At 43.7% G+C, this 22,716-nt stretch overlaps 1 protein-coding gene and 1 non-coding gene across 2 annotated transcripts in view; one reads left to right on the forward strand and one right to left on the reverse strand.

The window, feature by feature from the left end:
- The window catches only part of LOC144236384 (uncharacterized), a 613,069-nt gene that overhangs the window by 397,976 nt on the left and 192,377 nt on the right, over nucleotides 1-22,716 (reverse strand). The gene's annotated exons all lie outside the window — the stretch shown is intronic.
- LOC144236439 (U6 spliceosomal RNA) lies at nucleotides 7,640-7,746 on the forward strand. The gene has a single exon (XR_013336543.1). It is a non-coding gene; the product is annotated as a U6 spliceosomal RNA (small nuclear RNA).

A 22,716-nucleotide genomic window follows, 5' to 3' on the forward strand; every position in this document is an offset into this window, starting at 1 on the left:
GCTCAGAGCCTGGAGCCTATTTCGGAGTCTGTGTCTCCCTCTCTCTCTGACCCTCCCCTGCTCACACTGTCTCTCTCTCTCTCTCTCTCTCCTAGAAATAAATAAAAATATTTTTTTAAAAAACTGATGGGATGCCACTAAAGGTGTGGTTTAAGAGGAAATTTATAGTTTTGAAGAGTTGTATTTGAAGACAAGAAAGGTTAAAAAAAAAAAAGCAATAAAACAGGTTTTTGCCAAAAATAATTTGGCAAACATGACCAAATTAAACTCAGAGTAAATAGGAGATAGAATATTATCCTCATAAAGACAGAAATCAGTGAAACCTGAAATCAGTGAAACAGAATTTGATAATTAGAGAAAATAAGCAGAGCCAAAAGTGGATTTACTGAAGAAGAAACAGTATTGAAATTGATAAACCTAGGGGCGCCTGGGTGGCTCCGTAAGTTAAGTGTCCGACTCTGGCTCAGGTCATGATCCCACACCTCATGAGTTTGAGCCCCACATTGGGCTCTGTGCTGACAGCTCAAAGCCTGGAGCCTGCCTCAGATTCTATGTCTCCCTCTCTCTCTCTGCCCCTTCTCTGCTTATATTCTGTCTCTCTCTCTCTCTCAAAAATAAAGTTAAAAAAAATTTTTTTTTAAATCCTAAAAAAAAATCAATAAACCTCAAGAGAGACTAAATTAAAAAGTGAGAGAAAACAAGCTCCCAGTCTCAGGGATGAAAAAGGAGGCATCACTAAAGTGTCTTTGGCTTTAGAATAAGGAATATGATAAATAATCTAGTTAAATAATTTGCCTAAGATGAAAAGAATACAAATTCTTTTTAACATTAATTTAAAACAATGAAATAGAAGATTGGTATAGGCTTTGTTAAAAAAGAAAAAGGCTGAATTATCAAAAACTTCCTCATAAAGAAAACATGTTCAGATGCTTTCAGTGGTCAATTCTACCACATAAGGAGAACATATCGCCAGTTGCACATCATCCTTCAGAATATACACGAAAAGGAACACTTCCCAGCTGGCCTTATGTGGCTGGCAAAATCTGGGTACCAAAACCTGACAAGACATGAGAAGAAATTAAACACTTGGACCCAAATCACTAAAATTATAAACATTCTTAAAATAGTAACAACTAACATACAGTAATATATAAACCAGTAATTTATAACAACAAAGCAGAGGTTGCAAGATGCAAAAGAATGTAAGATCTGTTTAAAGTTGAAGATCACTCAAGGTTAATCATCACGTTAACGTAATAAAGGGGAAAAGCACATCCAAGTGCTTGCATTGCATGCAGAATATCTGGCACATTGCAAGATCTATCAGCAGTGTTTTTGTTTTGTTTGTTTGTTTTAAAGAAAGAAGATAATGGAGGGCAAGTACCTTAGAAAACTAGGAAGAAAAGAGAAATTTTAGGCCCAAGAGAGGGAAACAAAGGAGAAGTATAGCTAATAGAAATAATTACTGGTGAAATACTGAATGTGCCCCCGCTAATGTCTGAAATAAGGTAAGATGCTAGTATTCAGCAATTCTGTCCAGCATTGTATTAGAAGTTCTATCGAGTATAAATGAGCAAGGGGGCGCCTGGGGTGGCTCCTTAAGCGTCCGACTTTGGCTCAGGTCATGATCTCAGTTTGTGGGTTCGAGCCCCGCATCAGGCTCTATGCTGACAGCTAGTTCAGAACCTGGAGACTGTTTCGGATTCTGTGTTTCTTTCTCTGACCCTCCCCTGCTCATGCTCTCTCTCTCTCTCTCTCTCAGAAATAAATAAAACGTTTTAAAATTTAAAAAAAATAAATGAGCAAGAAAAAGAAATTAAAAGCTTAATGTTTTGAATGCAAAGAAGTAAAATTTCACCATTCATAAATGACACAATTGGTTATACACAATGTCCTAAGGACTATATAAAGCAACTATATGAATCAACAAATAAATTTAGCACATCACAGAGGGAAAATTATATTTCTGATTACCAGCATCAAGTAACTGAAAAGTAAAATGTAAAACCCCATTTAAAATAGTTTAGAAAACATAATAATTAACAAGATATGTTCACGATCACTCCACCATGAACCATAGTCATTACCAAAATAAAATTTAAAAAATGAATTAATGGAAAGATTTATTATGTTTTGGAATGAAATACTCAGTATTGTTAAAATGTCAACTATCCCCTAATCAACCTACAGATTCACAATTTCAGTCCCAATCACAGAAGTATTTATAAGAGAAACTAACAAACTGAAAAATTTATACGGAAATTCAAAAACCTTAGACATAATTACTGCATAATTTTGAACAACAGTAATCAAGACAATGTGATTTTGCCATAAAGAGAGTCAAATCGGTGAATTACACAGAATAAAGATTCTGAAAGACCCACACACATGTGGAAATTTGATTCTTGCAAAAGCATTAAGTCCACTGACCTATGAAATTATTTTCAATAAACAATGCTGAAACAACTGTACATCCATACATCAGAAGAAAAGAAAACCATCACTCCATCACATACCATATAAAAATCAATTTGAGATGGATTGTAGGTTGAAACAAATATGTCAACACCAAAATACTTCTAAAGGAAAATACAGGGGGTGTCTGGGTGGCTAAGTCGGTTGAGCATCCAACTCTTGATCTCAGCTCAGGTCATGATCCCAAGGTTTCTAGAGTTCAAGCCCCGCATCGGGTTCTGCACGGAAAGAGGAGGTTGCTTTGGTATGTCTCCCTCTCTTTCTATCCCTCCCCTGCTCACCCTCTATCTCTCTCCCTCAAAAATAGATAAATATACAAACATACATACATAAGGAAAATATAGGAGGACATTCTGCCACCTTGGCTTAACAATTGTTCATCAGAAAGAACAAAGAAACCAATAACTAAAGGAAATTGATAAAAGAGACCTTGCCAAAATGAAAAGCTTCTTCTCATAAAAAACACTGATACCAGACCAGGTAGAGACTTGAAGAGAATATTGAATAGTCATGGGACAAAAAAGACTTAAATCTAAAATACAAACTATTCCTACAATTTAGGAAAAAACATATATCAGTAAATAAATGGACAAAGGAATCTGAATAGTTACTGCACAAAAAAAGAAGGACATAACAATGGCCAACGACCCATAAAAAAGTGCTCAATATTTTTGGATTTCAGAGAATTTAAGATTAAATTAATTACAATGAGATACCAGTATACACACAAGAGAATCAGGATTCACAAAACTGCTGGTGGTAGTGAAAAATAATACACTCCTTGGGAAAAGAAAGCTTCTCTTCAAGGTAAATATTTATCTCCTTATGGCCCAACAATTACATTCCTAGTTATCTGCAGAGGGATATAAAAATGTATTTATAAAAATCATATAATATTCATGGCATCTTAATTCACAATAGCTGGCAAACAGAAATATCTGTTGCAAGGGGAGTGAGTAAACAGTGGCATATTCATTCCATGAAATACTATTTAGGAACAAAGAGAATGTAGTACTGACACACACAACTATGTGAGCAAGTCAGAGTTATTAGCAGAAGGAGTTGGACACAAAGAGTGCCTATTTGATCCTGTTTACATAACACTGTAATCCAGGCAAAACTAATCTACAAAGAAAAAATCAGAAGAACGGCTGCTTTTAGGGAGGACTGGATCATAAAGGATGCAAGGGATCTTTATCCTTTATGAAATATTCTGTATCTTGATAGGGATGTGGGCTACAGAGGTGTTGATTCACCTCTAAAACTCCAAAACTCTATTCTAAATCACACTGAATTATAAATTTAAGATTTGTACATTTCACTGTAGGTCAATGTTACCTCAAAAAGGAGTTGTAGACCAATACTTTCGTTAATACGTTTGCTTTTCATATTGGTAAAGGGGTAGAAAAGCTGAAAGTAACTTTGGTGTCTTGCACATTTACATGAGTGCCTAAATACACTGAGAATAACAGAAGCCAGTTTTCTCTCCATTGAGGAGGTACAGATACAGATATGGCCGCTGGAATGCACTCACTTTTACCGGAATGCAGACAGTAAGAAGTTAGAGATGCATGTGTAGATATAGATGTTAAGTACAGATAAACGTGTATATGTGTGTGTGTGTGTATATACACAAGTTAGCCCTCCGGTGTGAAATGGCCTGGAAGCAATACCCATAGTAATGAGCGTACATGGGAACTAGGTCTTGTTTTGTGTGCATACCACTCAACACAAAAATGAACCAAGGTGTTTTTTGGTTTTCGTTTTTTGGTTGTTTTTTTTGTTTGTTTGTTTGTTTTTAGAAATGTTTGATTCCAGGCAGGATTGGGGAAGGAAAAGTCCTAGTTGAAGCTGGATAACCTTGTGCTAGAAAGTGAGATGGTGCTCAAAGAAACAAAGAGACGAGGTGAGAAGGCACTGAAGCCCGCTTGAAAGGACTTGTTCTGGCCAAATCTTGGATAGTTTTGGCAACAAAATAAATACTAAGAATCTTAAGATTATGTAGGGGCTAAGGGTGACTGCCCCCAAATGGGTCCCTTTGGCATGAACATAATTTGGAGTTCACAGTAATCAAAACGCAGCAAATAAAGAAGAGTCTTTCTGGTCCTCAACTGCCTAAATTTTTACTGGAAAGGAGAGTCTGTACCAGAAAGAGGGCCCTTAACAGAGACTCCCCGTTACTTAAGAAACTTATCTGCATAATGGAGCAGATTTTGTTTTTCAAAACCTCTTTCACTTCCCTGCTGATGGCCTTCCTCCCCTTTGTGTCTTCAGAGCCCGCCCTCTCCCTAAGTCATGTAAGCTCTGTGTTGCCTCACTGCCTCTGGGACTCCCTGTCTCCGTGGATTCCCCATACACAGGACTAGGGAGCTTGACTTTGTCCTGTTAATCTGTCTGAGTCAACGTGACTCTAAGCCCGGCTAGAAGGACCACAGTGCAGAAGAAGGTCTTCCTCCTCAACACATCTTTCTATGTACTGTCAGTATGGAGACACAACCACAATTAGGTGACATCATAACTAGGTGACATCACTACCATGGCCAGTATCAGGATGAACCGGCCTCATGTGCCTCCTTGTGTGATGTGCTGGGAAGGACAGAACATCTATATAATATAAATCTCATTGCGAGGACTTCTTAGACAACCCCAAATTTGGGAATATTCTTCCAAAATAATAAACCCATAAAACAAAAACCCTACAGTCCTCAAAAAAAATCGAGATAAAAGAACAAAATTAAAGATGAGGAATGGTCCCAGTTGTAAAAGGACTTCAAAGACATACTTAATTCCTAAAGATGATCGTTGACTGGATCTTGGACCAGGGGAAACGTATCAAGCTTTAAACATTATTGTGATAACCAATAAAATGTGGACGGGGAATGCTTTTTCAATAATAATGTGTAAATTTTGTATTTCCTCATTTTGATTAACGTTCTTTGGTTTTTTAAGGCTACTTCTTTGATCTTAGGGAAGAGATAAGGAAGAACATAGGGGAATAAAAACCAGGATGTCTCCCACATCCTCTGTAATAGTTAGAAAACAATTGTATATATAAAGATATGACAGAGACACAAACGGCCAAGTGTAAGCAGTTGGTAAATCTGGGCAGGTCTCTTGGACTTCTTGATTTGTGCAACTTCTCTGCAATTTTCAAAAGTCAAAGTGAAAAGAAACAAACAAAAAAGCAAATTTAGAAGAATCACACACGCATGGGTTGGTAAATTAAAAGCTACAACAAGTTGACAGATGGGGGCTGATCACTCAGAAGATTGAGTTTTCAGGGAATGGCTATCTTTTTCAGGAGCAGTGACTTCTGTGTGTTACAATCACAACAACTTAGAACTTCAAAGGGACTCATAATAAGGATCTGAATTATGTCCTTGCCAGCTACACACTGGCTTTCACTGCAAATAGCAACTCTTTGTATTCAAAAGATTGCTTCCACCAACTCTTCACACCCAGCTGTCTCTCCCACATCCCACTTTCCCCAAACAGTTGGTCATTTGCAAACCTTCACTGTCATTTCCCCCAAGTCTCTCTACCTCTGTGTGGTACTCAAGGTAGTTTCACGGCCATCAATTACCATGACCTTCTTTCTGCCTCAGAAGGAAACCAGTTCCTTTTTCCAAATTCAACTTCTTTCTTTCCAGAACAACCTTTTCCTCATCTGTTGCTCTCACCCTGTCCAGCCTCCGAAATAAGGATCTCACTCTATCGCCTTGTCCAGAAGCTCCTGGTCCTCCTCTTTCCATCTGCATCTTTATTGTACCTTGAACGTGTCTTGATATATTGTCCGTAAGTTTACATACATGTACCTATGGTTGTGCCTGTGTGTACAGTCATCTCCTTACCTCACATGTGTATCAAGTGTACAAATGCACACGATGCACACACACGTGCTATTTCCTTACTGTAAAACATAACCAAAACCTTAACCAAAAATTCCCTTGAATGTGTTGTCTCTGTGAATGACCTTTCTTCGCACCCCCTCCCATGAGCACTGTAAGCTCACCACCCCCAAAATGGTTGGGATTTTTTCAAGACTTTAATTTTTAGAAGAGTTTTAGGTCTATGGCAAAACTCAGCAGAAGGTACAGAGATTTTCCATGCACCCTACACACCTCCACGCACATAGCCCCCCTCCCTCATTATCAACATCACCACCAGAACAGCCTTGTTTCTTCTTTTCTTTTTTTTCCACCAAGGCTGCCCCTACACTAACACATCACACTCACCGAAACCCGAAGTCCACAGTGTCCCTTCGGGTTCACTCTTGGTGTCATACATTTTATAAGTTTGGACAGAAGTATAATGAAATTTTCAGAGTTATGATATAAACAGTATTTGCACTGTCCTAATCATCCTCTGTGCTCTGGCTATCCAGCGCTCCTACCACATATAAATGACTTTTGAGGGGTTGTGCTTACTATGAACCAGGATGTTTACATGGGTGAAAAGCTTGTAAAAAAGTTCACTGATTTCATAGCCACGATACTATACCCCAGAGTTCAGCGCTGGTATTAACTTTACATAAAGGGATAATGGAAAAATCAAAGAAATTAAGTTACCCAACATCATGTGGTTAATCAACAGACGAGTGGAGTCAGAACCAGGGCATCGGACTCCAGAATTCGTTGTCTAACTCAGTGTACCATGTTCCACATTCCTAGATGCTTTCACTGCTTGCATGATTCCGTCCCCACTTGCACAATGTGGACTGGAAAGACTGTCCTCGGGCTGACCATGGCTTCTCTCGGTGTCTCCAGGGCTTGGCGTTGTTCAGGATGAGTGTAACACTCATTTAAAAGCTTTGCTGCTAGAGCAGGCAAGAAACGAATGTGCATTCCAGCTCGCCTACTTCCTACGTTTTGTGTTTTCAACACTGACCGCTCTAAGTCAGGTCCTTTATCTATATTCAGTGGGAGTAGCAACAGACTCTCCTGCTTTCGCTGCATGTGCTTTCCCTGCAGAGCTACATTAAATGTGGTCATGCGTGACAGAATGTTCAGCACGGTGCTTAACACTCGTGCATTTTAGCATTTAGTTACTTTAACTTATTTTGACAGAAGAATATTTTCAGCACTAGACACTGACGAACATGAAGGCATTACAGGGCAGGCAGACAAGAGGTCTAAAAACAATGCCTTAAAACATAATTGTGGCAGTGCTCACTCCATCAGCACAGATGCTAAAAGTGGAACGATACAGACAAGATCAGCATGGCCCCTGTGCAAGGATGACTTGCAAATTTGTGAAGCGTCCCATATTTTTCAGAAGACATGAACAGACACTTCTCCAAAGAGGACATCCCGATGGCCAACAGACACANAGGACAGCTACCATATGTTTGCATGTATAGGAGGATTAGGAGGAACTTAATGGAGGACCACGAGGGAAGAGAAGGAAAAAAATAGTGGGGGAGAGGGAGGGAGGCAGGCAAACCATGAGAGACTCTTAAGTGCTGAGAACAAACTGAGGACTGACAGGGGTGGGGGGAGGGGGAGGGGAGATGGCATGGAGGAGGGCACTTGTGGGGATGAGCACTGGGTGTTATATGGAAATCAGTTTGACAATAAACTATAAAAAATAAACATTAAAAAATTTTAAATGCATAAACCTAAAAAAATAATTGTGGTAAATAAAAATTTTCTACTTGGAGGAGAGGTTGTGAAGAGTCTGAAATATCTGCAGACTCTTCCGCAGACTACGAAGCACACTGTCTGGTGTAATCACACAGGAGGGAAACATGGCCAAAGAACTTACAACAAGGCAAATGTTGATTCATTAGAAGTAAGAACTGAAAATAGTCAACTACTCGTCACTTCCATGAGAATCTCTGGAATATGGAGCTAGAAGAGACGGGTAAGAAATGGATCAGAGTTTCTAAAATCTGCCCGCACGATACTATCAAGCCGGAGGCTAATAAACGTGTAAACGTCAGGACCCCACATTTCACAGATACTGACTTAACAGATACAGGATCAGGCAGTGGCATCAGTGTTTTTAAAACTCTTCCCGGATGACTGTAACCACTGCCATGGCCAAGAATGTGTGGATCAAATGGTCTCCAGAGTCCAATAACACTCTCGAATTCTGGGATAGTTTAACTGGACTGAGTTTCTACTTTAAAGATGAAAAGATATAAAAAGACCTGCATTCTGTGTACCAGACTCACCTTCCGAGGTGGCCAAGCATAAAAAGAAATCAATACAACTGCCTTTGCCTGGCCCATTTTCTGCAGTGGTCCTATATAAAATCGTGCTGAACTTAACTGAGCAACTACTGCCATCCCAATCCATCAAGTTGTCTCGCTATTAATGGCTGTTCCAATCCCCAGTTTTTTAATCCCTGTGGTCTACAGCCAGGCACATTCTTATTTTGCATATTCTCCTGAAGAACACCGTCTCTCTGGCTTAGGGTACCTGATTAACACCATTCTATGTGGCAGAATCCTTCACCAAAGTGCCCCCAAACTTTCATTTCTGTCAGTCATAAACACTTTTAACTTGAACAAACAAGGATAGTTCTGGAATATACCTCGAATGATAGTCATTTTCCCCATCCAGTATGAGGTCCTTTAGTGGATTTTAAAATTTTTATTCAAACACCTAACATAGAGACTACTGTTACCAAGAGCCTGACCACCTGTCACCTCACTTACGCTCCGTTACTGTCCCTCCTATTCACACCATCATTCACTCCTTTCTAGGTCCATGGGCTCTCTCTCCCTCTTGTTCCCCAAGAGCACTTTTTCTCAATAGGGTACAGCTCGCGCTGCCCCCTGACCTCTGCCCTCTCACAGCAGAAGGCCCCTGACATCCCCCCTCCTGCTTCCAACCAGTCCCACTCTGGCCGGTCGCCATCTGGAGCAGCCTACCTCTGTGGCTGCACGTTACCGCCAACAGCACCCCTCACTTCGTGCCACGCTTCTACCTCCTTTGCCCTTTCTTTCCTTCTTGTCCCAGCTGATAGGTAAGCTTCATGAGGGCGGGGACTCGATTTTGATTACTGGCTCATCCACGGGGCTCATGAAGGGGCCTCACACGGAACAGCTGCTCAGGAAATGATGGACAATGGGGAGATTTCACTGCTGAGCACTAGGACTGGCCAGTCGATCGCGGTCTGCTGGCAAACTCAGTTTACCTTGCTTTTCTCTGTGTCAGAGGCACTGGGTGCAGAAAGAAGAATCAATTCCAGGAGGAAACGGGATTTGAGAGCTGAGGGGAACTTCAGATTTTCACTGTTTACATGATGGTGTAAAAACGTGAGCTCGCTAGTCTAGCCCATGAAGGAAGATACGAGAGAGCCGGCACACACCAATGCGGAGGTTCCAAGGGACGTAATTTCCGGGCCCTGCACAACGGAGGTGCACACTGTGTATATTGTTATAATTTCAAGGGAGAATATTACCTCACTTTTTACAAAGGATTTCCCCAAAGCAATAAACATAGTAATTCAATTATCAGTTCAATTTAATTACTGGGTAATATACTTAATTGATATACTCTAATTCTGGTCCTGTTAAATGCAACAAATCTCTGGTGTGAAATAATTCTAACAATCCACATAAAAACAGGGATCACATTAGTGCAATTTTGTATTCTGTGTAGACTGTACACTTTAGCTCAACCTATAATTAAAGCTTACAATACAAATATAAAAGGTTTGTATACATTAGCAGCGGGAGTGCAAAAGAGCTGCCCTTACAAATACGTGGCATAGATGCATTTATCAGCTGAACTTGATTTACAATTTCTCTGGAGGATCCATGTGGTGGAAAAAAACGTTTCAGCCAGCAGAAGTCTCCGTCGCGTTACGAAATTTCTAACACTGCTGCTGTGCAGGTTAAGGCGTTCACCAGGGCCAGTTAACCCGTTTATGAAATGACTCCTTATACTTTCCACACCCTTGTGCCGACAGCACAGAAACACACCACAGTCAAGAACCTTGTTCTCTCGACAGCAAAGTCCTGTATCAACTCTAAAATGAGTCAATACAAATCCAAATTACTTCTCTTTACCCATTACCAAATTGTGTTTAAATTGGAGTTATATTGGGTGTCTGGGTGGCTCAGAGTGTCCGACTTCGGCTCAGGTCACGATCTCAGTTTGTGGGTTCGAGCCCCACAACAGGCTCTGTGCTGAACACTTGCTCAGAGCCTGGAGCTGCTTCGGATTCTGTGTCTCCTTCCCTCCCTGCCCCTCCCCTACTCGTGCTTTGTCTCACTGTCTCTCAAAAAATAAATAAGTGTAAAAAAATGTTTTAATTGGAACTATATGAAAATGTGTATATACATGAAGGGAATGGATATAGAAATTTTTGCAATCAAATATCCCTCAGTATATTCAAGCCAATCATACTTGAAAGGACAATGCAATGGTTCAGATAACTAACCAAAATAGAAGAAGAAAAAGGAGGAGAAGGAGGAGGGGGGAGGGGGAAAAAGAGGGAGAGAAGAAGAGAAAAATAGTAAGAAAAAGAACTTGAAAGGAAGGGTTCCCATTATGAACTGGGGCAATAACGCACATGGGAAGATAAATCCTGGTACCAAACCCAATGTAAAAATATTAAAGCCCATCACCCACTTTTAAAGAATAAAATAAAATTTTTTTAAACTTTATTTTATAATCACTTTTTTTGCCCAGAGTTTCTTATCAGGTAACAGAGAAAGAGACACAGAGACTCACACACATCATACAGATAACGCAGCAGGAGTGAGTCCGCTGGAGGGCACGGAGTAGGGGCTGCCTTCCAGTCCTCCTGCAACTTCACCTCTGCTGAGCCCCTCTCACGTGTCCCCCAGATCGATCCGCCCTTCAGCCATCCCGAGGTAATGTTTAGAGCGATGGAGTGACATGGAGCTCGAGTAAGAAAAGCCTCTGTGACTGTAAAGTCACGAGGAGCCCAGCGTGCCCGATGTCTGCTTCTCTCTCTCTCCTAATCCATCTCATGCTGACGGATGCACACAGAAAATCACATTTTACAAAACGCAGGACCTGTGTCTGGGCAACATATGTGACTTTGACCATGATGGTGTCCGCTCTGGTGACCCACGATGATGCCAGCACACACGTATCGGGCTGCCATGCCATCTACCTCTCTCTTTCAGACACACTAGTCAGTGATCTTCAGATGCAGCGCTTATTCATTTCCACACCATCTTCATGGCCCTCAGGGAGAAGATAGCTTATGCTCCCTAAAGTGCTGTGCACTGATTTAAGGAAACTCAAACCCTTTATTTTTAGAGTTCTAGGTTTATAGAAAAATGAAGCAAAAAGTACAGAGTTCTCCTATGTCCCCGACTTCCCCCATCATCAAAATCTTGTATCAGCACAGCACCATGTGCTGTAATCGATGAACCAATGTTGACACATTGTTAGCTAAGGTCCAAATTACATTAGGGGCTCCCTCAGTGATGTCATCCTATGGGTTTTGGAAGATGTACAAGGACATGCATCCAGCATGTATCACACAAGATGATTTCACTGCCTTCAAAGTCCCCAGGTTCACCTACTCCTCTGTCCTTTCCTCCTTCCCCATCTGAAAGAACCTTTTTTTAATTTTTATTTTTTTTACTGTTTCGATAGTTTCGCCTTTTCCACAAAGTCACATAGTTGGAATCAAACTATGTAGCCTCTTCAGGCAATTTATTTTTCATTTAGCAATATGCATTTAAGTTTCCCCCATGTCTTCTTGTGGTTGACTAAACCATTTCTTTTTACCAATGAAGAATTTTCTAGTCTATGGGGGCTCAGTCGGTTAAGCATCTGACTTCGGTTCCAGTCATGATCTCGCAGTTCATGGGTTGGAACCCCGCATCAGGCTCTGTGCAGACAGCTCAGAGCCTGGAGCTGCTTCAGATTCTGTGGCTCCCTCTCTCTGCCCCTCCCCCACTCACACTCTGTTTCTCTTTTTCTCAAAAATAAATGAACATTTTTAAAAATTTTTCTTAATTAAAAAATAGTCTATTCTATGGATAAAACACAGTTTATTTATCCACTCACCTACTGAAAGACATGTTGGTTACTTCTTGTCTGGGGCAATCGTGAATTCATAAGGCCGCTATAAATCTCCATGTGCAGGGCTTTTGTGGGCACACCTTTATAACATACTGGGAAGATACCAAAAGAAAGGATTGCGGGCTCTTATGGTAAAGTGTGGTTATCCTTTTAAGAAACTTCCCAACTGTCTTTCTAAGTGGCCCTACCGTTCCCTGGAGCAATGAAGAATGAAGAATTCCGTGTGCTACACACCCTCATCAGCATTTGGTGTTATCAGTGACTTGGATGTAAGCCATTCTAACAGGTGTGTCATTTGTCACTGCTGTTTAATTTTCAATATCCTAATGACACAGGATGTTGAGCATCTGTTCATATCCTTGTTTGCCATTCGTACATCTTCTCTGTTGAGGTGTCTGTTAAGGTGTTTTGCCCTGTTTTCAACTGAGTTGTCTTTCTCATCACGGGTCGTAAGAGTTCTTTGTATATTTTGGATAATGGTCCTTCATCAGATCTGTCTTTTGCAATTATTGCCTCCCACTCTGTGGCTTACATTTTTAATCTCTTAATACATCAAATTTTAATTCAGGAAAACCACTGTCGTCCAAATGAACCATCACACAGGAACATCCGTCCAACGTGTCAGGCACTGTGCAGAGGAAGTAATGCTAAGACTATCTTTGCCTTTACGAAGCCATGGCCGCCTCTGCTGAGGGAGCGGCAGGGGTTCTGGAAAAGGCAGTCTGGGACTTAAGGAGCTCCCCAGTGGGCAAGGACACTGAACTGGGCAAACTCCATGCAGAAAAGAGAAAGCAAGGAATCCTACACCACTGGCAACATGTCGAGGAGTCAAGTCCCAGAAGACGATGGCTTCTCGTCACTAGCTTTGTGAAACCAGTCTGACCGCCTAATTTATACTGAAATGTCTCCATTTTTATATGCAGGTCTGTCTTCTGGACGTGAATAGTCAATGATGGACGTAGTAATTACATCCATTATGTTAGTATATTTTGTAAAACTCCAAGTCAACCCCGGAGGGTGCCTTCTTATGTTTCCAAGACAACTAAACTGAAAAGATTAATTTGCATTTAAAATATTCGAGGCATTTCTGCCAAGGCTCATCTTCAGTGGGCAGCTCACTTACCTAAAGACTGTTCATTTAAATGTGCTTAAGAGCATCAGAAATGATAATGTGGTCTCATTAAAAACCTCGGCTTAGCTAAGCTTCCATTTGGGACAGAAAAAACTGGAAGAAGGAACATGGCTTCCACGTTAACAACAGGAAAAAAACAAAGTACAGAATCCCAAGTTTATTTGAATCTACGAGAGAAATGCTGTTGTATGGCAAAAAGGAGACTGAACTTTGAAGACAGACAGACGTTTCCTGGAAGGGAAAGGATCTGAGCCCAGGATAGCCTGTGGCCCGGCCTGGTTGGAATATTCGCCCAGCGCCATAAAAGGCATGAAGAGTTTGGCTACAGATTAAACACACTCCTAAAGTGAGGGCACAGGTTAGCCCCCATGTGCAACAGACGGACCCCTGGCACCACAGACACGCAGGTGCGTTGTCCACATGCATGAAGCTCTTCTTGGTGACCCTCCACGGGGGGCTCCCCACAAAGATGAAAGCGGGAGAGGGGCCAAGTGGTGGTTTCTTACAGACACGTGCTTACACCCCAGCTGAACAGGCCCACTCCTATCTACCCAAGAGACACCGACACTTCTATTCCCACAACAGCCTGGATGTGGGTCTTTGTAGAGGTTTCCTCCATCATATCCAAGCCTGGAAACAGCCTAAACACCCACCAAACAAGGAATAAGTCAATTGCAAAACATCCAGTGAATGGAAAACGCTAGCAGCACAGACACGTACTTCGGGGAAAGCAAGCGACATCAGGATCCTCCCTTCAGTCTAGGAAGTCCAGGAAGGCGCAGTGGAAAAGCTACATGTGGTTTCATTCGCAGTACCTTCCAAAGACACGGACGCAGGGAGAGCAAACCCATCGGTGCCTTCGGGGGGTGCGGGGAAACCACCCCAAACTTTGATGCCCTAGTGCCCATGGGAACATGAGCACGCCTTGATCCCAACCTCAGCGCTCTGCGCGAGGAAGGGTGAATTGTGCTGCATATAAAGGACACAGCAAAAACAGAATAATATGATAAAATCTCCTCCACTTTTACAGGGTGAGCGGTTGTTGCTGAACTGATGAGGGAAGCATGAAAGCAATTTTACTTTCTGTGGCCAAATACTCACGTTGTGGCTCTCATCCTGATTCGGCTCCCTGCTCTTTAAAATCGAGCTGCTAATGGCCAAGCAGCCTATTTGGAAAGCTCGAATCAAACCAAGCTGAATTGGCTGGGCATGCAATTTAGGCCTATATGTTTAAATTGAGAGCAACACTCTAGAAACACTCTGAATGAAATACAAAATGTCCTCAACCAAATGCATATTTATAACAAAAAAAAAAAGAATTCTGTACTGGTTTTTAATCAGCCTGTTATTTTTAAGACAAAAAATAAAGGGCCTTGAATAAATGCTACTGCCATATACTTTTAGAAAATATTTTTTCACTGCAGTAAAATACTATAAAATTCAAGCCACGAAGGCCGTGCGTGTGTATATGAGTGTGTGTGTATGAGCACGTGTGTGCACGCATGTGATTGGCTTGCACATTCATGAGCTAACTGGGACAATACCTTCACTACAGATTAAATTTACTGTGAAACGCGAAAACAGGCAGTGCCCTAGGTCTCCTCAAAGCCAAACATGGGCCATCTATGATTTTCTCCTGACGCCTGTGCACACAAAGGCGAAGCGAGCAGGACTGGGAAAAAGGAGGTCTGGAGGATGTCAGTTCAACAGCTGAAGGCAACGGTGAGGAGGCCGGAGCGCTGCTGGCATGAGAGGCACCGAGGACCACCTGAAATGGCAGGTGTCCTGGGAACCAAACGCTCTGGCCACAGTGTCTGGCTACTTGGCGGAGGCTTCTGGAAGCAGCTGGTGGGGGAAGTAGCTCTGGGCTCCCTCGAGGGCTGCCAGATGCCTTGGTGGTTGTTGATATCGTTTTCTCGGCTCTCCTGACCCCAAATACTTTCAGACTGCTTAGATTCTCAGGCTAAATCAAAACATGGGGGACACAGAAGGGCTGCAGTGGCTCCTGAAATGACATGGGAGCCGCACTCGGGCCTGACAGTGTGTGATGGGGGTCACAACAGTCACGTACGTGAGGGTGAATGACTCATTCTGCCCTTTAACATCACCAGCTACAGCTCTTCCACGGGGCGGGCGCTGCGTGTCCACCGCCATGGGAGCCCTGAGCACGGGGACCACAGTCCAGCAGGCAAGGCGGGCAGGTGGCCAGGGTGACCCATCACTGCCCATCGAAGTCTTATACGTGCATGAACATGAGAGCATGACAGATAAGGACAAGTAAACCCACTCGGAGGCCCTGGGAGGGGCATCACAGAGGGTGGAAGTAACCGATGCGACTCTTAAAGACTAAGTATGAATTTGCTGGGTAGAAAAAGAGAAAATGGCATTTCAGGCAGAAGCAGCAGGTGGAAAAGCGAGCAGATGGGAAAGCACACAATGTCCTGGAAAAAGGCTGAGACACTGGGAATGACTCAGAAGGGATGTGTTGCAGGAAGTTAGAGGACACAGGAGCGCGGAGGCAGGCAGGGAGTACAAACGGAGACGTGCGTCCCTGAGTTCTGGATATCGCTCCAGCACAGGGCCCAGAGGACCACAGACACCTTCGTGAAGGCATGCAAAGAGCTCTCCATGGACGTAGGGACAGAAAACACAGCACAGCCGGGACTCACGTGCATTAGAACGTCACGGGCATCTGTGTGTGGCCGTGGGGCCTGGCATTCCTGCTCTTCTCTCGTTAGTCCCACTGTTTTCCTCAGGGACACACTCTCCCTTTGCGTGGTCACCATGTTTTCACATGTCCTTAAAGTGGGCAACTCCATCCTGAAATCTACATGAACTTCAGCCCAGGTCCAACGTGCTGGTCGATGTCTCAGTCACCCCACTGCTTGTTTCGTGTACCACTGGGCACATTTTCCCTCCTGAGGTCCTTCCCACCTGGAGCCCCAAGAGGCAGCCCTCAGCACAAAAATTTCTTCTTCTCTTCGTTGTAGATTTTTATCTCCATCCTTCCTCCTGAGTAGCCTTAGGCGTTTTGGGGAACTCACATATCTTAACTTTTCCCGCTTACATCACGTCTCTGTGCATTTGCCTCCCAGCCGAGAGAATTTATTCAGTTTTCTCCCGCGTCCATTCTGGTAAGTCCATCTACTGAGAACCTGCATCTCCTCTCCTTCCTCCTCCTCCTCCTGTGCTTTCTTTTTTCAGTGACTATTAGTCAGGTTAGGGTAAGCTGTGTTGTGACAACAAATCATTCCTGACATTGTAATGGCCTAACATGGCAATAATTTATTGTCGACTTAAAATTATGCCAGTGAGGGAAGCGCCTTCATGCTGGGGCCCTGGAACGAGAGACAGGCCCTGTCGGGGTCAGCGCGGCAGGAGCAGGGGAGGAAAGGCTGAGTCACTGCACGGATACTCTTCATCACCCGCCTCCATGGCTTAATCTCCACCACGGCTACAGGTGACAGCGTCGGAAACGCTGTGCAGACACTCCTTAGATTTACCCAAAGTCCTCCTTCCTGTTCTCGTCTTCACGACTGCTGTCTCTGGGGCTGTAGCCCATTCCTCATCTCCTTCTTCCCCTGGCTGTTCTAGGTGCTACTCACCCCCAGCCAATAATTCCGCTGTTCTAGGGGCCAGACTGTCATCCCTGACGGGATGGCTCCCATCTTCATCCTGGTCCCCATTCCTTTTCAGACCCTGCCTGCTGCAATGGCCCACTCACAGTCGTCACCGGGCTCCGCGAGGGATCACGAGGAACCTCAGCTAGAGACACCCCTCCACCCCAGGAACGGAGCAGCAACCTTTCACCTCAATGTAAGTCAATCACTTTGGCTAGAACAGCAACACCTTTCTTTTTCCGATAATGCACTGGTGCAGGAGTGGACAAAATATCCAGTGGCGGACTGGCCTCTAGGTTTAACGGAACCCTACTGCATCCTCTAGGCTGTCCCCTATTGTGTCCCCTGGTATGAGTGTCCACCCTCTCAAAGCCAGAACTCTAGTCAGGCAGAGACTGATGCTCAGAGACAAGGCGGTAAAAATTACCCGAGTGAGTCACCGGCACTCAGTGACGGTAAAGGGGCCGAGCTCGCTCTTCTAATCTCAGAGGCTTCTCTTCTACTCCTGAGGGAAGAGCACATCCAGTAGCTGTTGCCGTATCCCCCACTCCTACAAGGATTCATCCCAAAGACCTCAATTCAAACATATTTTCTATGAAGTCATCCTAATGCTCTATTAGGAAGTGGTTTCTAAATGATGTGGTTTGATATAGGCCACTGAATCTCACAGTCCTATTTTTTAATACCCCTTTCGTCCTCAAATAGGTCCATCAGTGCAAGATCACATTGGGAACTCCATGATCATAATACAGATACGCTGTGAGCCTGAGAGAGTGATGCTACCTGAGACCCTGAAGACACACTCACACTCTGCACATAGAGGCAAGATCAAGCACAGGCGATGTGATGGGATCAACATGCCTCGAAGTAGCTGGTCAGCGTCCACAAGGAATTGCCCCACACGGAGGGCTCAGTGCCGCCTCTGATCTCACCAGGCCATGCATTCACCATTACCACGAGCTGTATACGTCTAGGTGAGAGGAAGCCCGTGCTGCTACTTCATCAGGGCCACCATAACCATCCCACCCACTGGACTGGACTCCTTGGAAAGTACTGTCAAGGAAGCACTGAACAATAAACGGGTGTCATACTTGCTGTCTTTCGAGCATTATATTGGTTCTATCATTACTACTGTATCATTCTGGTGGCATATAACACATCATCCCAAAACTTAGCAGCTTGAAAAAACATCTGCCATCTCAAAGCTTACGTGGGGAAGCCAGCCGCCTGGTTCTAACCTCTCCTACCGAGAGGCTCATGTGGCAAGGAGCCCATGTGCCCGGCCCCCAGCCGGCAGGTGCCCGATGCCTGCCAACGGCCACATGGCCCACTTGTTCCTGCAGAACCAGGAAGTTTAAGGGAATGTGGATATTCAAGGTTTTAAAGCACATCTGCACATGCGTTTCTTGACCCTATGTTTGTCCACTCTGCCTATCGCACCCTTATCCTTCCCGCAGTACTTGCTGGGGCTGTGAATTCAACTCTGCTTCCTTCACAATCCGACTCCAGTCTCATTTTCAGCTCAGCCTGCCTTCCGCCTGCAGGAGACAGGGTCTCTTTAGATGTTTCCATAGATATCCTCTGTTCTTCACATCTTACCCTGAGCTGCTAATTACCTGACCTGAGTCTATAATTTTCCCCTCGTAGGCTTTGATGGCAGTCAGCGCAAACCAACAAACCACACCATCTTTGTAAGTACTGTTGTCTTCACAGCTCTGAAATGCTTGCTTTTCCCCACAAGCCAGTGGGCTAGGTGAAACTGTGCCCTTCAAAGATGTCCCCATCAGAATCTCCAGGATTTGGGAAACTGTTAGCTTGCATGGCCAAAGGGTATCTGCACACGGGATTAAATTAAGGACCTTGAGATGGTGAGATCATTTTATATTATCAGGGAACCACCCACCTAATCATATGTGTCCTTAAAAGCAGAGAACGTTTATTAATTAGGGTTGAGGTAATGGTGGCTATGGGAAGAATGTTCAGAGACAAGTTGTATACACTGGTTCTGAAGGTGAAGGAACCCACAGAATGAAGGTGGACTCTTGAAATCCATAGAAATGGATGTCATCTTCCAGACTCCAGAGGGAACACAGACCTCCAGACACCTGCTGGCCTGTACTAGACTTCTCATCGACAGAAATCAAAAACGACAAATGTGTGTGGTTTTAAGTCACTAAGTGGGTAGTACTTTGTTATGGAGGCATCAGTGCAACCGTTTCATGTCCTTCTGTCTTAATTCCCCTCAGGAGAAAGCAGAGGAACTGCGATGCAAAGAATGCCAGGACTTCTCTCCAGCAATTCAGTGGAACCACTGGTGACATATTTCTAGAAACGGGCTCATGGTTAGTATTTCAATCTGTCACGCTATAGGGCTACTTTCAGCCTAAGTATCTCCTTAAAACAGATTCTGAAAAAAATAATTAGAATGAGAGGACTCTATCTGGGAAGTGATCCCAGGACACAGTACTGGAGAGAGGTTACATAACACAAGGAAGGAAAGGCATCCGATGAACGATACATGACCGCTGTGGGGCACCTGGAAACACAGAGGACGACAGACAGGAACCAGCACTTGAGACTTATTCCACCCAAGAGCTGGGGAGACGTAGTCAGGACCCAAACATTCCCATCAGCCCTTGGCTGAGGGATGGGTGATCCTGAGCGCTGCCAAGGCACCAGCACATCAGCCCACCTGCTAAGTGGGCACAAGAGGCTCTGGTGGCCAGGGGACGCTCTGAGGTGTTGGCATTTGGAAGGTGGCCCAGAGTGCGGAGAAGCAGCACACACTGAGGGGAGGTGAGTGGGTCCCTCACAGCACCTGCCACCACCCCCACTCATATGTTTCACTACGAGACCCCATCACACTGTCCATCCCAAACCATCCATGCCCTCCACTAATCTATCCATCACATGCCTCTCACTTCTACCTCATCCAGCCGCCTTGAATCGGCGATGCACTTCCCTGACCCCACCGTCTTCTCCCTTCCTCCAAGCTTTACGGCTCTTGTCTTCTCGCAAAATTTTAATTAAGTTTCTTTTTGTGTTATCTCTTTATTATTTCACTCAGAGCTTTGTATTCTGGCTCAAAACCTCTTTAGGATTTCACGTCACATTTTTCCCCACACTTCTTTGGTTTCAAGTACACCTGCATCCTCATATATTCTGATAAGCAACAGACATAAAAAGGCAGCATTTAACAGACTTCTCTGGTCGTATATTCTAGCATTCCTCTGCTACTTCTATTCATATGGGATTCTATCCCTGAGATATTCTTCCTTCCCCGGAAATATCCCCTGCTCTCACTAGCCTGGATCTTTGTCCCTACAGCTTTCTATGCCTTGATTCATTTCATTCTTCGAGGCCCAGCTTCTTCTGTGAGCATTTTCTAATTTCCTAGATAGAATCAGTCCCGCATCAGGGAGGCCACGGTACCGTTTCTTCCTCTAGGTGCGTGCGATCCATATAAAAACTATTGTCTCTTAGGTCTGCCAATAAACTGTGAGCTTTTCAGGTCATGTGCACACCTGAGTGCATTAGCCACAGCAGATGCCTACCAACTGGGTCTGTGCAAGCACTCCATCAGAATCCAACTAACCAGTCTAAAAGATGAGGTGACAAGTGGCGGTAGATATAGCTGTTATTTCAAAAGACTAATACCCAACCAAGCACTCTCAGGATTAAAGAATACACATTTTTAGTAAATCTTTTAAAACATGCTATTAAAAATAGTAAATTAAAATGAATAAAAATTAGGGGTGTCTGGGTGGCTCAGTTGGTTGAGCCTCTGATTCTTTTTTTTAATATATAATTTTTTTTTAAACTTGTTTTTAGTGATTGTTTACTTTTGATAAAGAGAGAGAGAGCACAGAGGAGGGTCAGAGAGAGAGGGAGACACAGAATCTGAAGCAGGCTCCAGGCTCTGAGCTGTCAGCACAGAGCCCAAAGCGGGGCTTGAACCCATGAACCATTAAATCATGACCTGAGCTGAAATTGGACTCAACTGACTGAGCCACCCAGGCACCTGTAGCCTCTGATTCTTAACTTTGGCTCAGGTCATGATCTCAGTTTGTGAGTCTGAGCCCCACATGAGGCTCTGCACTGACACTGTGGAGCCTGCTTGGAGTCTCTCTCTCTCCCTCTCTCTCTGTCCCCCATTCTCTCAAAATAAACTTTAAAATAAAATGAGGGGTGCCTGGGTGGCTCAGTCGGTTAAGCGACCAACTTTGGCTCAGGTCATGATCTCACAGTTTGTGGGTTCGATCCCTGCGTCAGGCTCTGTGCTGACAACTAGCTCAGAGCCTGGAGCCTGTTTCAGAGTCTGTGTCTCCCTCTCTCTCTCTGACCCTCCCCTGCTCTCTCTCTCTCTCAGAAATAAATAAAACATTTAAAAAAATAAAATAAAATAAAATGAATAAATATCAGAATGACCTAATTCTCATTTTTCCCCTTAATGTTATTTCAAGCAGTGCATGCAGATTTGATTTACTTTATCCTTCAAGGGCCCTGGGAAAAGAAATCTCAGTACAGTACAAATGGAAGCCACCTGTCCACAGGCAGAAAAATGCTACTTGATTGCCATGGATAGACTGGTGGGTACCCAGGCTCTGTGAACAACATGGTTGAGTCGAGCACAATGCAGCCTCTGTCTTACATTTTAAAAATGATATTTGGAAACAATACAGAATAAAACTTAAGTAGATCCAACAATAAGCAACAGTAGTGATTAAACGGGTAGATTAAATGATTAAGTGATTAAATGGGTAACCCCATGTGAGGAAAAGTTAATGGAATAGAAATATTTAAAAAAAAAAAAAAAGCAAAGACCCAGGGTGTCATTAACTGTCTAAAAGTGTATTAAGAGCTATTTATTAAATGAGAATGCTGACATATTTGAACATAAAATGAAAATGAAAAATTTCTTTAAGATTTTTCCCAGATAAGAAGTTGAATACGCTTGATTATTGAAATTACTCTTCATATAAGCAAGAAATGTATGTTTAGACACGCTGTGCCTGACACCTTTCAGAATCGCTTCTACTGGCAGGTTAGACATCGACCCACCTGGAGGAGGAGACTGGGACAGGGACCCAATGCCTTTCCCACGTTAGGAGATTTTTTTTTTTAATAGAAGAGGATTTAGATCAGAAATCGGAGGTCCAAAGCCAAAGTGAAACGAAGGACTGAACCATTAATAGTTTAATAAGTGAGTTGGTATGAACCACGATGGTAAAAGCAGAAAGACCCCCAGTCGCCGGTCGCCTCCTCACGGAGCGCGCAGGCAGGACGGAGGCCTCTGCGGCTGTTCGCACTGGGGCATCACAAACGCCACCGGGCGGTTCCGTGGACGCGGGCCCGGCGCTTTCCGTCTGCAGGTACCGGGTAGTCCGGGCCGAGGCCTGAAGAGGGCGCCCTGCTCTAAGTCCGCGGGCAGCGCGGGCTGGCGTCTGCGGCGGGGCCGGCGGGCAGCCTG

Source organism: Crocuta crocuta, unplaced genomic scaffold, assembly GCF_008692635.1.
Source record: "Crocuta crocuta isolate KB4526 unplaced genomic scaffold, BGI_CrCroc_1.0 scaffold80, whole genome shotgun sequence".
Lineage (NCBI taxonomy): Eukaryota > Metazoa > Chordata > Mammalia > Carnivora > Hyaenidae > Crocuta > Crocuta crocuta.